This window comes from Oryctolagus cuniculus, chromosome 5 (assembly GCF_051225735.1).
Source record: "Oryctolagus cuniculus isolate XC-2025 breed Fujian yellow rabbit chromosome 5, ASM5122573v1, whole genome shotgun sequence".
Taxonomy (NCBI): domain Eukaryota; kingdom Metazoa; phylum Chordata; class Mammalia; order Lagomorpha; family Leporidae; genus Oryctolagus; species Oryctolagus cuniculus.
The window spans coordinates 61173068-61187719 of record NC_142871.1 but is presented as its reverse complement, the minus strand read 5'-3'; the positions used below and the strand labels follow the sequence as shown (position 1 = coordinate 61187719).

Here is a 14652-nt window from a genome sequence, read left to right as displayed (position 1 = left end):
TAAGCCGGAAAAAGATGCAGCACTGAAAGAGAATTACAGACCAATATCCCTGATGAACATAGATGCAAAAAGCCTCAATAAAATTCTCGCCAATAGAATGCAACAACACATCAGAAAGATCATCCACCCAGACCAAGTGGGATTTATCCCTGGTATGCAGGGATGGTTTAATGTGCGCAAGACACTCAATGTGATACACCACATTAACAGACTGCAGAAGAAAAACCATATGATTATCTCAATAGATGCCGAGAAAGCATTTGATAAAATGCAACACCCTTTCATGATGAAAATTCTAAGCAAACTGGGTTTGGAAGGAACATTCCTCAATACAATCAAAGCGATCTATGAAAAACCCACAGCCAACATCCTATTGAATGGGGAAAAGTTGGAAGCATTTCCACTGAGATCCAGTACCAGACAGGGATGTCCACTCTCACCACTGCTGTTCAATATAGTTCTGGAGGTTCTAGCCAGAGCTATTAGGCAAGAAAAAGAAATTAAAGGGATACAAATTGGGAAGGAAGAACTCAAACTATCCCTCTTTGCAGATGACATGATTCTTTATTTAGGGGACCCAAAGAACTCTACTAAGAGACTATTGGAACTCATAGAAGAGTTTGGCAAAGTAGCAGGGTATAAAATCAATGCACAAAAATCAACAGCCTTTGTATACACAGACAATGCCATGGCTGAGGAAGAACTTCTAAGATCAATCCCATTCACAATAGCTACAAAAACAATAAAATACCTTGGAATAAACTTAACCAAGGACGTTAAAGATCTCTACGATGAAAATTACAAAACCTTAAAGAAAGAAATAGAAGAGGATACCAAGAAATGGAAAAATCTTCCATGCTCATGGATTGGAAGAATCAATATCATCAAAATGTCCATTCTCCCAAAAGCAATTTATAGATTCAATGCAATACCAATCAAGATACCGAAGACCTTCTTCTCAGATCTGGAAAAAATGGTGCTGAAATTTATATGGAGGCACAAGAGACCTCGAATAGCTAAAGCAATCTTGTACAACAAAAACAAAGCCGGAGGCATCACAATACCAGATTTCAGGACATACTACAGGGCAGTTGTAATCAAAACAGCATGGTACTGGTACAGAAACAGATGGATAGACCAATGGAACAGAATTGAAACACCAGAAATCAACCCAAACATCTACAGCCAACTTATATTTGATCAAGGATCTAAAACTAATTCCTGGAGCAAGGACAGTCTATTCAATAAATGGTGCTGGGAAAACTGGATTTCCACGTGCAGAATCATGAAGCAAGACCCCTACCTTACACCTTACACAAAAATCCACTCAACATGGATTAAAGACCTAAATCTACAACCTGACACCATCAAGTTACTAGAGAACATTGGAGAAACCCTTCAAGATATTGGCACAGGCAAAGAGTTTCTGGAAAAGACCCGGGAGGCACAGGCAGTCAAAGCCAAAATCAACTATTGGGATTGCATCAAATTGAGAAGTTTCTGTACTGCAAAAGAAACAGGAGAGTGAAGAGACAACCGACAGAATGGGAAAAAATATTTGCAAACTATGCAACAGATAAAGGGTTAATAACCAGAATCTACAAAGAGATCAAGAAACTCCACAAAAACAAAACAAACAACCCACTTAAGAGATGGGCCAAGGACCTCAATAGACATTTTTCAAAAGAGGAAATCCAAATGGCCAACAGGCACATGAAAAAATGTTCAAGACCACTAGCAATCAGGGAAATGCAAATCAAAACCACAATGAGGTTTCACCTCACCCCGGTTAGAATGGCTCACATACAGAAATCTACCAACAACAGATGCTGGCGAGGATGTGGGGAAAAAGGGACACTAACCCACTGTTGGTGGGAATGCAAACTGGTCAAGCCACTATGGAAGTCAGTCTGGAGATTCCTCAGAAACCTGAAGATAACCCTACCGTTCGACCCAGCCATCCCACTCCTTGGAATTTACCCAAAGGAATTTAAATTGGCAAACAAAAAAGCGGTCTGCACCCTAATGTTTATTGCAGCACAATTCACAATAGCTAAGACCTGGAACCAACCTAAATGCCCATCAACGGTAGACTGGATAAAGAAATTATGGGATATGTACTCTTTAGAATACTATACCGCAGTAAGAAACAATGAAATCCAGTCATTTGCAACAAAATGGAGGAATCTGGAACACATCATGCTGAGTGAAATAAGCCAGTCCCAAAGGGACAAATGTCATATGTTCTCCCTGATCGGTGACAACTGACTGAACACCAAAAAGGAAACCTGTTGAAGTGAAATGGACACTATGGGAAATGGTGACTTGATCAGCATAGCCCTGTTAATGAACAACTTAATACATTATCCCTCTTAGTAGTTTTTTTTGTCTGTTCTACTTAATATGACTGGTTTAATTCTGTAATTAATACACAGTTATTCTTAAGTGTTGAAAATTAACTGAAATGTGATCCCTGTTAAACATAAGAGTGGGAATAAGAGAGGGAAGAGATGTATAATTGGGGACATGCTCAAGCTGACTTGCCCCAAATGGTAGAGTTAGAAACATAGCAGGGGATTCCAATTCAATCCCATCAAGGTGGCATGTGCCAATGCCATCTCACTAGTCCAAGTGATCAATTTCAGTTCACAATTGATCATAATGAAAGGACTAAGAGTCAAAGGGAGCACATAAACAAGTCTAGTACCTGCTAACACTAACCGATAGAATAAATAAAGGGGAGAGTGATCCAACATGGGAAGTGAGATACTCAGCAGACTCATAGAATGGCAGATGTCCTAAATAGCACTCTGGCCTCAGAATCAGCCCTAAAGGCATTCGGATCTGGCTGAAAAGCCCATGAGAGTATTTCAGGCATGGAAAGCCAAGACACTCTGGCAAAAGATCTCTGTGAGTGAGATCCCAGTGGAAAGAACAGGTCATCAAAGAAGGAGGTACCTTTCTCTGAAGGGAGGAGAGAACCTCCACTCTGACTATGACCTTGTCTAAATAAGATAAGAGTCGGAGAACTCAAAAGGCTTCCATAGCCTTGGAAACTCATGACTGGTGCATAGGGAGATTACTGATGCCATAGACAGGAATGTCAATTGGTAAAGTCAACAACAGGAGTCACTGTGCACTTACTCCTCATGTAGGATTTCTGTCCTTAATGTGCTGTACATTGAGACTTAATGCTACAACGAGTACTCAAACAGTATATTTCACTTTTTGTTTCTATGGGGGTGCAAACTGTTGAAATCTTTACTTAATGCATACTAAACTGATCTTCTGTAAAAAAAAAAAAAAAAAAAAAAGAAAGAAAGAAAGAAAGAAATTATCAATTCCCAACTTGACTCTCACTGGGATTAAACATGACAATAGGTCTCATCTGATTTCATCATCATTTAAAAAAAAAATCATCTATTATTTTTCACTTTATGTTTCTGTGTGGGAGCAAACTATTGAAATCCTTACTTAATGTATACTAAGCTGATCTTCTGTATATTAAGATTATCGAAAATGAATCTTGATGTGAATGGAAGGGGAGAGGGAGTGGGAAAGGGGAGGGTTGTGGGTGGGAGGGATGGCATTGGGGGGAAGCCATTGTAATCCATAAGTCGTACTTTGGAAATTTATATTCATTAAATAAAAGTTAAAAAAAAATGCAAAAAATTGGCCTGGTGTTTGGCCTAGCAATTAAAATGCTGCTTGGGATGCCTATATTCTGTATAACAATGCCTGAGTTTTGAGTCCTAGCTCCATTTTGGTTTTGATTTTGTTCTGTTTTCTTTTTTGTTTTTGTTTTTAAAGGATTTTATTTATTTATTTGAGAGTAGAGTTACAGACAGAGAAAGCACAGGTAGAAAGAAAGGTACCTTCCATCGCTGGTTCACTTCCCAGATGGCTGCAATGGCTGGAGCTGACCTGAAGCCAGGAGCCAAGAGCTTCTGCTGGGTCTCCCACGCAGGTAGAGGGCCCCAAGCACTTGGGCTATCTTATACTGCTTTTCCATGCCATAAAGAGAGCTGGATTAGAAGAGGAGCAAATGGGACAAGAACCAGCGGCCATATGGGATACTGGCACTGCAGGAGGAGGCTTAGCCTACTACACCACAGCGCTACTTTGGATTTGGCTACTTCTTACCTACTACACCTAGCTCTCCACTTTGGATTCCAGTTTCCTACTAATGCACATCCTAGGAGGCAGCAGGTCATAAATAATTGGGTCCTTGCTACCCACATGGGAAACCTGATTGAGTTTCAGAGTTCTGGCTTTGGCTTAGCCCAGTCATAGCTGTTTCAGGTATTTGGGGAGTAAGGGGGAAAGAAGAGCTCCCTCTCTTTCTCCCTTTCAAATAAAATGAAAGTAATATTTTTTTTAGAGAATACAACAAATTATATCCTCTCTGGTAACACTTTCAGCATCCTCTTCTGGCTGTACTTTTTCTTCCTGCTTTCTAAATGTGTCAGGAGTCAATAGGGTTCTTTCTGAACTCTCGCTTCTTCATAAATCCATCTATTCTCAGGTCATAAACCATTTAAATTACTTATATAACCTTAAAAAACAACTCTAACATTGACAGTATTTGGTCCCGTGCCATCAGTCTGCCAGATGGCTCCACAGGGATATCTCATCAACCCAAACTCAACATATCCAAAATCAAATTTGTCATCCATGACTCCCCACTCTCCTCCAAAAAGATGCTTACTCATTCTTTGGACTTCCCTATTTCTAGTAACAGCACAAAATCACTTAGGAATTGATATCATCATTAAATAAGGGCTTCTAGATTCTCAATCAGTTCAGCCAATTTCTGATTGTGTGCCAGTCACTCTTTAAAAAGTTGCATTCTCATCAAAATGAATGAATACAGCAATTTTCATTCAATTCCTTTAATGGCACACTAACTTGGTACACTATACACACTTTGAATTCTGAAGCCAGTACCCAGCCAACACTCATCTCCAATATTGCTACCTAATAAAGCAAATCAAAAATCACTCCATTTTTTTCCCCTGCCATATATAGAGAGGAATATTTAGTTAAGAGTAAGCAGGAGGCAGTTAAATTTTATCTGCTATTGTAAAAGATATGTCTGTAATGGTCCATACCATTTAGTTTCTACTTCAAAAAGTGAAAATTATACCTCCTCATAGAGTTGTTATGAAGACTACATCATGTATGTAACATGCCTAGCAGAGGACCTTTCACAGAGAGGTACTCAAAATTTTTCCAGAATGGATGACAGAAACCAAACAACAAATCCATGAGGCTTAGAGAACACCAAGCAGGACAAATACTAGAAATTCTACACTCAAGCATATGATATTCAAACTGCAGAAAATCTACAATAAAGAGAAAATCTTGAAAGAAGCCAGAGAGAAATCACATTACCTACACAAGGGCAAGGATAAGAATTATATTGATTTCTCAGCAGTAAGCACACAAATAAGAGTGAAATATAAAAATAGACCTTTTCAGACAAATTAAAAACTAAGGGAAATTGTCAACAGAAGTGCTTTGCAAAAAAAAAAAAAAAGTTCTTCAGAGAAAAGCCAAAATAATATTGGTCAGAAATTCAGATCTACAAAAAGACAGGAAGAGTCAGAGAATGAGTAAATGAGATTTCTTTTTTTTAATTTTTCTTCATTCCTACATGATTCTAATAGCTAATTACTGATTCCAAACAATATCAATAAGGTACTGGCTGAGCATCCTTAATCCAAAACCTGAAAGAAAAAAGTCCTCAGCAAAATACTAGCAAATTCAATCTAACAACACATCAAGATCATACATCACAAGCAAGCAGCACTTATCCCAGGGATGCAGAAATGGTCCAATATGCACAAATAACTGTAATACATTACATAAACAGAATGAAGGATATAAATCATATGATCACCTCAATACATGCAGAGAAAGCATCTGATAAAATATAACATCCATTCAAGATTTAAAAAATAACTTGAACAAATTAGGTATGGATGTAACATGCCTCACCACAGCCAACATCACATTGAAAGAGAAAAGCTGGAAGCATTTCCACTAAGATCTGGAGTGAGAAAAGAAATGTCCATTCTCACTACTCTTATTTCCATATAGTTCAGGAAGCATTAGCAGGAATCATTAGGCAAGAGAAAGAACTAAAAAGCACATACATAGGAAAGGAGTTAGTCAAAGCATCCCTGTTTGTAAATGACATGATTCTATATAGAATCTAAAAGATTCTACCAAGAGACTGTTAGAACTGATAAGCGCAAAGCTGCAGGATACAAAATCAACATAAAAAATCCGTAGCAATTTTGTGAACCAACACTGATCTTGCTGGAGAAAAAACTTGTAAAAGCAATTCCATTCATAGTAGCTATAAAAATTTTAAATGGCTTGTGATAAATTTAACCAAGGATCCAAAAGACCTCTACAATGAAAATTATAAAATACTAAAGAAATTGAAGAAGACATTTTAAAAAATGGAAATATCTCCCATGTTCATGGATTAGAAGAATATTAACAAAATACCCACAATAACCAAATCAATTTACAGATTAATGCAATCCTTATTAAAATGCCAACAACATTCTTCACAGAATTAGAAAAAACAACCCTAAAATTCATATGGAAACACAAAAGATCCCAAATAGCTAAAGTTATCTTGAATAATAAAAACAAAGCCAAAGGCATCACAATAACAGATTTTAAGACATACTTCAGGGTATTGCAACCAAAACAGCAAGGTACTGGCAGAAAAAGCCACACAGATCAAAGGAATAGAATAGAAATCCCAGAAATAAATTCATGCATCTACAACTAAATTATCTTTTTTAAGATTTATTTATTTATTTATTTATTTGAAAGAGTTATACAGAGAGCAAAGGAAAGGTTGTGAGAGGTCTTCCATCTGCTGACCCCCTCCCTAGATGGCCACAACAGGTGGAGTTGTGCCGATCCAAAGCCAGGAGCCAGAAGCTTCTTCCGAGTTTCCCACGTGGGTACAGGGGCCCAAGGACTTGGGCCATCTTCTACTGCTTTCCTAGGCCATAGCAGAGAGCTATTTAGGAAGTGGAACAGCTGGGACTCGAACAGGGCTCAAACTGGCACCCATACAGGATACCAGCACCTTAGGCAGCAGCTTTACCCACTACGCTACAGCACCGGCCCCAAATAACTTATTTTTTACAAAGATGTAACAACACTCCCTGGAGAAAGGACAGTCTCTTCAGTAAGTGGTGTTGGAAAACTGGATTCACAAATGCAGAAGTTTGAAACCTGACCCCTACCTTATACCCTATACAACACTCATGTGGAGGATCAACATGGTTCCTGGCTTTGGCATGGCTAGCCCAGGCTGTTGTAGGCATGTGGGAAGAGAATTAGCAAATAGAAATATTCTCACTGTCATTCATTCATATTCTCTCTCTCTCTCTCTTTCCTTCCCTCCCTCCCACTCTCCATCCCATCAACCCACCTTCCCTCCTTCTTCCCCTCTGCCTTTAAAACAATAGCTAGAGTAGCTACACTAGGTACTTCAAAAGTTCATGATAAATATTATGAAAAGACTATACATGGATTTCAAGTTTGTTTTGCACCAAAGAAAACTTATCTTTTAATTTAAAGCATCCTTGTATCAATTTCAGGCAAAGCAGATTTCTGGGCAAAGCGAGATTATCAGCAATTAAAAAGGTATTACATTACTATAAAGGACTAAATTCTCCAAGATGACACAACAATCCTTAATGTCTATGCTTTTAACAACAGAGTATCAAAATATGCAAGGCAAAACTAATGGAACTACAAGGAGAAATACACTAATCCACTATCACAATTGGAGACTTCAATATCTCTCTCTCAATCTGATAGGCAGAAAATCTGTACGGAGATAGCTTAACTAAGTAACAAAGTAACACCATTCATCCACCAGATATAGTTGACGATTATATAGTATGTCACCCAACCAAAAAAAAATTCTTCAAGCTCACACAGAGAATTCTTCAAGATAAATCACATTTGAGGCCACAAAATACATTTGAAAATTTTTAAATAAAAATCATACAATGTACACTCAGATTATAAAATAAACAAATTAAAAATCAACAGAATTAAATTTTTACTTAGTATAGAGTTGATCTTCATTTGAAAATAATTAAAAATGAATCTTAATGAAGGATGGGATGGGAGAAGGAGTAGGAGGTGGGACGGTTTGGGGGTGGGAGGGCAGGTATGGAGAAAAGAACTGCTATATTCCAAAAGCTGTACCTATGAAATTTATATTTATTAAATAAAAGCTTTCTAAAAAAAGAAATCAACAGAAGATAAATGGGAAATACCAAAATATATGGGGATTCAACACACTATGTTTATAAATAACATGGTTCAAAGTCTCAAGAAATTTTTAATTATTTTGAAATGACTGGTAATGAAAATGTAATTTACCAAAAATTATGGGATGCATCCAAAGCAGTGAATGGAGGGAAATTTATACCATGGGATAAATATATTAGAAAAGAATGATTAAAAGTGAATAACCTGAACTTCCACCTTTGGAAATTAGAAAAAGAAGACCAATATGCCTAAAATAAACAGAAGAAAAAATAGTAAAACATAAGCAGAGATTAAAGCAATTTAAAATAGAGAACACAGAAAACCAATGACACCAAATAAGGGGTCTTTGAAAATATCAACACAATTGATAAACTTCTGGTTGTATCAGATGCTTTTATTTCAGTTTTTAAAAATGAGTGCTAGTCTTCACCTGCCACTAAAGCATAAATATATATAAATATAAAATATTTTAAATATTTTAAAACATAAAATATTCCTTCCCCTTCAGCTCTGCTTTGCCTTCCCTTTCCATAATTCTCTGGTGTAAGTTCTAGACATGTATAAGAGTACTGCAAAAAGTCTGTGAAAAAGGAATCAAAAAATAACTTGGAAGGACAGGCATTCAGCCTAGCAGTTCAGATGCTGGCTAAGTGTCTATTCCCACATGAGAGGACCTGGTATTGATTCCCAGCTCTGGCTCCTGGTTTCAGCTACTGCAGACCCTGGGAAACAGCAGTGACGGCTCAAGTAATTTGGTTCCTTTCACCCACGTGGGAAACTTGAATAAGAGTTCCCAGAGACGCAAGCAGACCCACACTCCACCTCTCCACTTCAAATAATTTTTTAGAGTATTTACTTTGGTATAAAAACTTTTTAAATTTATGCATAGTTTTTTCATAATACATATTTCCATGAACTTTTTGAAGAATCCTCATATGCTATAGAAACTCACCAATAAGACATTCAAGACAACAAATGTCCCCCATTAAACAGTGTAAAATGAAACAAACAAAAAGCTGACTTTTGCAACATAATGTAAAAACAACAGATTTATAGTTTCTGGTAGCAGGAAGTAAGTTAATCCTGCTCTGACACAGCTTTTTCTTCTCAAATGAGTTAATTAATATACATGTAGAAACATTACATTATTGAAGTAGACCTGGGTACCTGTTACTCAGGATGAAAGAAAGGCAATAAGCTGGACTACTGCCAAACACACTGAAAAAAGCTTGGCTGCCATCATCATCTACAGTCATCGCCACATTCAAAATCCACATCCTTAGAATTATTTTAGGGCCATAACTTTATGTAATAGTACTTTGTCACCAAAGGATAGCAGGAAAAAATGGGACTTTAAAATAATGTGTGTCTGTGTTCAAATCCTACTTTCATTTTTATTAACCATGTGACCTTGTACTAATCTATTAGAAGATTCAGTTGATAAATACTAGGAATACAATTCCAACAGGTTTATGCAAAAAGGAAGACTTATTGCAAAGTTAACTAGGGTGTCTCTTGGAATTCAATCTCAGGACCATGGACAAAGGCACCTGAATGCACTCAGGCCTCCACATTTACTTCTCTTTGCACCCTTTCTTCTAGATGCCCTGTTTGCACCCTTATTTCTAGATGCCCTGCTTATCTAGTTCACATGGCAAGACACAAGGCTATTAACAAAATCAAGTTTTATCACGCAGCTCAGCAACTGGAGAGAAAGGAAATTACTCAACCTCTGGGCACCCAGGACACAAGAAAAGCTCTGAGTGACCTGCCTTAGTGCAGAACTGGGCCAATGAAAGAAATTATCAGAACTGTGATTGGTCCCCCAGCCTTCTCAAAGTGTGAGTGATCATTATAAAAGACTAATCTAATCCAGTCATTAACATGACTTAAAAACCTTCATGGGCTTCCCCAATGGACAAAAATAAAATTCATAACCCCTGTCAGACCAAGCCTTTAATGTGTGCCCTGGCTCCTGTTTACCCCCACAATACAGGATCCCTCTAAGTTCCATCCACTTTGGCTGTTTTTTCATTCCTTGAATGTTCTTTGAACCTGCCAAACACCTTCCCTATCTCAAAAATGTTTCACATGTGCTCTCTGCCCTTTCCCCCTGCCCCCTAGCTAGCTAACTGCCTCTCATCTTACCTCCAAGAAGCAAGCCCTCCCTAACACCCAGTATAAATTAGGTTCCCCTCCCTCGCCACAATTTCTAATTATAAATAAATGTGTTTGTTCAGTAGCTTTCTCTTACTACATGTTTAACCCCAAGATAGAGACCTACCCTTTTAGCACCAGTTGGCCCTCAATAATTATGTGCTGAATCAATAACTGGTTTAGCATGGGGCATGTGGTAATCACTACTAGATCATCCAGTTACAAATGAGGGGAGGGTAGCAAGAAGGCAGTAATACTATTACCAAGTTATTAAAATGACTGCCCCAACAGTAATTCATTGGGGAAAAGGGAATGAAGCAGTTCCCAGAGAAAGTAGGCTTTTGCTAAGCAGAATAAGCAACCTGTTCCATTCAGTTAACCTCTTCCTTCCATAAATTCCCAATAGGGCAATGATATCAATTAAATAAGATAATAAATATAACAGTATCTACACAGAGACTTGCACATATAGAAAATAAGCAGTATTACTTCCTTTCCTCTTAGGGAGACCAGTGTTATGCATTATCCGTAAATGTAATTAATCTTCAAATAAAGCAAATTTAAAACCTACAAAATGCTCCAATGTACAGACAGGCATAGCTGTGTTCAATGACTCCTTTTCTCATAGCACACTGATCTTTCACCTGCTATACTGTAGTAACTGTATACGTTCAAAATGCAAATAGCTTAAACTAAAAAAGACACTGGGAACACAAAAACAAGGCAAATGAAAATATAATGACAATCAAGCAACAAAACTATCTCTCTCCTCAAGAAGTTTATAAACACTTTTCAATGAGCCTCCAACCCCACCACAACCATGCCAGAGCTCCACTGTACTGGCTATACTCTGCCTTTTTCTTTCTTTTTTAAAAATATTTATTTATTTATTTGAAAGTCAGAGTTACACAGAGAGGAGAGGCAGAGAGAGAGCAAGGTCTTCCGTCCGATGGTTCACTCTCCAACTGGCCACAACAGCCAACTGGAGCTGCACCAATCCGAAGCCAGGAGCAAGGAGCTTCTTCCAGGTCCCCCACGTGGGTGCAGGGGCCCAAGGACTTGGGCTATCTTCTACTGCTTTCCCAGGCCATAGCAGAGAACTGGATTAGAAGTGGAGCAGCCAGGACTTGAACAGGTGCCCATATGGGATACTGGCACTTTAGGCCAGGGCGTTAACCCACTGCTCTACAACACTGGCCCCAGTACTCCATCTTTTAACTTCCTACTCCCACTCCACAAGCTTAATCACACTATTTTTCCTTAAAAAAAATTCTTTAAAGATTCACTAGATGTAATATCTCTCAAAAACATGAATAAACCTACCTTAACTTCACAAATTAGTTTCAGTTAAAAAAAGAAAAAAAGCAAAATAATGAAACAAAAGAAATCATTTTAATTCTGTGTTTTGGTGCTTCTGAGAGTCTATTTGAAAAAAAGCAATCAAAAATTAAAGTAAGCAAAATCAAAAAACAATGATAACAACAAATCTCTTTTTTAATAAAAAGTCTTGCTTCCAAGAATTGGCATATGAGGCAGATTTTGACTTTGTTCTTTTCAAAGGGAGATCCAGAAAGAAGAAATTCCCTAATAGCAAGTACATAAGCAATAATATTAGAAAGTGAAAATTATCTCAGATAAAAAGGGGTTATAATGAACTTCAAATGCTGTACAATTTTATTTGCAGCTAAAAGGGACCTCAGAAGTCATCTACTTCTCAGTTTACAACTGACTTGTTCCAACTGTTCTCATGTCCTCATGAGATGGAAGGCAAACCACTCACTGAACTAAGATCCTGCTCTTCACCTCCAAGTGGTGAAAGAGGGCAAGTTCCTAGTAATGTGGTCACGTGCAACACAAGAGTACCATCGCATTTTTAGAGTCAGACTCTCATATGAGATTGTTGCAGAGTATTAGACATTTTAATATATATTAATACTAATTATTCATATAATCCCATTAATTCACTAGCATTATTAGAGTAGTTCTAGAATTCAGGCATATTATGGGTTAAACAGGTTTAAAAGGGATGTCTATGAATCTAACCACTAACCATATGGTTTCTGAGACAATAAATTGAGTTCTAAACCACTCTACATCAGTCCCATTCCAAGTTAGAGATACTAGTTCACAAAGGCTCTAAATTATAGAGCTAAATATGATTTAAAAATTTTTTTAAAGGCTAGGGGTCATTTATGTTTAAAATTAGATACTCATTTACCATAGATTTAATTAACATACTTTTAAATTACTATTTCATTGGAAAACTTAAGTCAGAAAGAATCAAATACATTTCTATTTCATCTAGTTGAGGAAAAACAAATTAATGTAGATTTTCATGAGGTTATAAGAAAATTGTTAATATCATTTCATAAATGGAAGATTGCTAAAATATACATTATTCAGTATCTAGTTTTATGTCAAAAGTATGTGGGTAAATGAATTATATTTGAACAGGTAAAATGGAGTTTAAAGACCCTCCAAATATATTTTTCTCATTTTTACTGAGAAAAAGCTTTGTTTTGTTACTTAAAAAGTTTGATAAACCTACTTTTCCAAAAAATTTTCATCCAGCAAACTAATTCAATGGATTTTCTTCACTTACTCACTTGATTGGTTCAACAAACAGAACTGAGTCTTTATTGTTTGCTAAACACTATACTAAGCAACTCTGGATTTATGACAGTAAGTGACTGGTCAGTTCCTGTCCTTAAACAACTTAGAAAAATTCTGAATTAACTGCATTTACTCCAATGTTACTGAAAGCTAAATTTTATCTGTCATTTAAGAAAACATAAATGTAATCAAATTAATTCTCCCCAAAGGAACTATAAAATAGTTTTAATTTTAAAGACACTTCAGTAGTTTTATCATTCACATGAAGTTTTCCCACAAAATAAATGTTAATTACTGTTTTGTTAAAAGTTCTAATAATACGATCTTTTAATAGTTTTTGCTATGGAAATTGACTGAGTTAATCTTTCAGAAGGAAATCAAAAAATGATGTACTGTGATAACAAAAATTGAGCACATGGAAAAGATACCTTAAATTATTTCTAAAATAAAGCAAAATATAAAATTAAATATAGTCTTATGCAATATTAACAAATTGCCTCTGGATATATATATATATCAATGTTTATAACCCCAAATAATAAACAAAGTAGCTCCAGTTTATACCTTCCAAATGATTACAACTGTAGATTTTGGAATGTGTCACCTACAAATTTTTTTAATGAAAAAGGCCTTAATATTTCCAGATAGCTTAATTTTTCACAAACTTAATTCAATATTATACTTGTTCATTATCAAGTCACATAATTTTTATCAGTATTATTTATGCCTATTATTTATAACTATACTTATTTACTATAATACCTAATGTCTGCAATTAAAAACAACTGATAGATGAAAAGCTTTCTTCAATTTAGAAGTATCACTCTAAGTATTGCTCCAAATTAAAATCAACGTGAATCAGTCATTCTAACATGGCAGCGAAAATCCATATTACATTTTTTCATTGTAGTTTTCACTGAAAGTGTCAATTTATCAGCTAAAGTATTTAAATTCCTTTAAAAGCATTATGAAGCATACTTACTGATCCACACATACAACCTAGTGGAGTAAATGAGTATTATCTCCATTACACATAAGGAAACCAAGGCACAAAGGTATCCATTTTGTAAATTGCAAGGTCATTTCTCAAGGAAGCAACTGATCCTACAGCATGAACATACGTGTGCCACTTCCAAGTGCCAGAAAACAAGTCCTGTACTTTTCAAATTGCCTTTGCAATGCCTATCTGCAATTCTGTTTCATCAAAAGAGTTAATGCAAGAAGCCTAAAAAAGGAAAAATGGAAAGGGAAGATTACAAAAATCAAAGGAAAACACTTATTTGGGGTAGTGAATTATTTATTTTTAAACAATAATTTGTAAGCATCAAGTACCCAACAGTTGCTTGTAATATTTGCAAAAAAATGTCATCCTTCAGGTACAGCATGTAAAACTGGAACATAGCTATCCTTGTAGACAGAAGTTAGAAACATAAGAAAAAGATCTGCAAGTAAATACATGATATTACAAAGAAAACAACTGAATAAAAAATAAAATTCAGCTAAGTTAGGGTACGATTAAAAACCCCATCATTCATTCCACTGTAGGCTATGGTTAGCAATCAA

At 36.3% G+C, this 14652-nt stretch overlaps 1 protein-coding gene across 6 annotated transcripts in view; it reads right to left on the bottom strand.

The window, feature by feature from the left end:
• The window catches only part of WASF1 (WASP family member 1), a 71260-nt gene that overhangs the window by 54952 nt on the left and 1656 nt on the right, over nt 1-14652 (bottom strand). Inside the window, exon 1 of one of the 6 annotated variants that reach the window (XM_070073703.2) lies at nt 3876-5539. The exons of the other annotated variants lie outside the window; for them this stretch is intronic. The gene's annotated coding sequence lies outside the window, so the exon portion shown is untranslated. Of the gene's footprint in view, nt 1-3875; nt 5540-14652 lie in introns of those variants that run through there. 6 annotated transcript variants of the gene reach the window in all.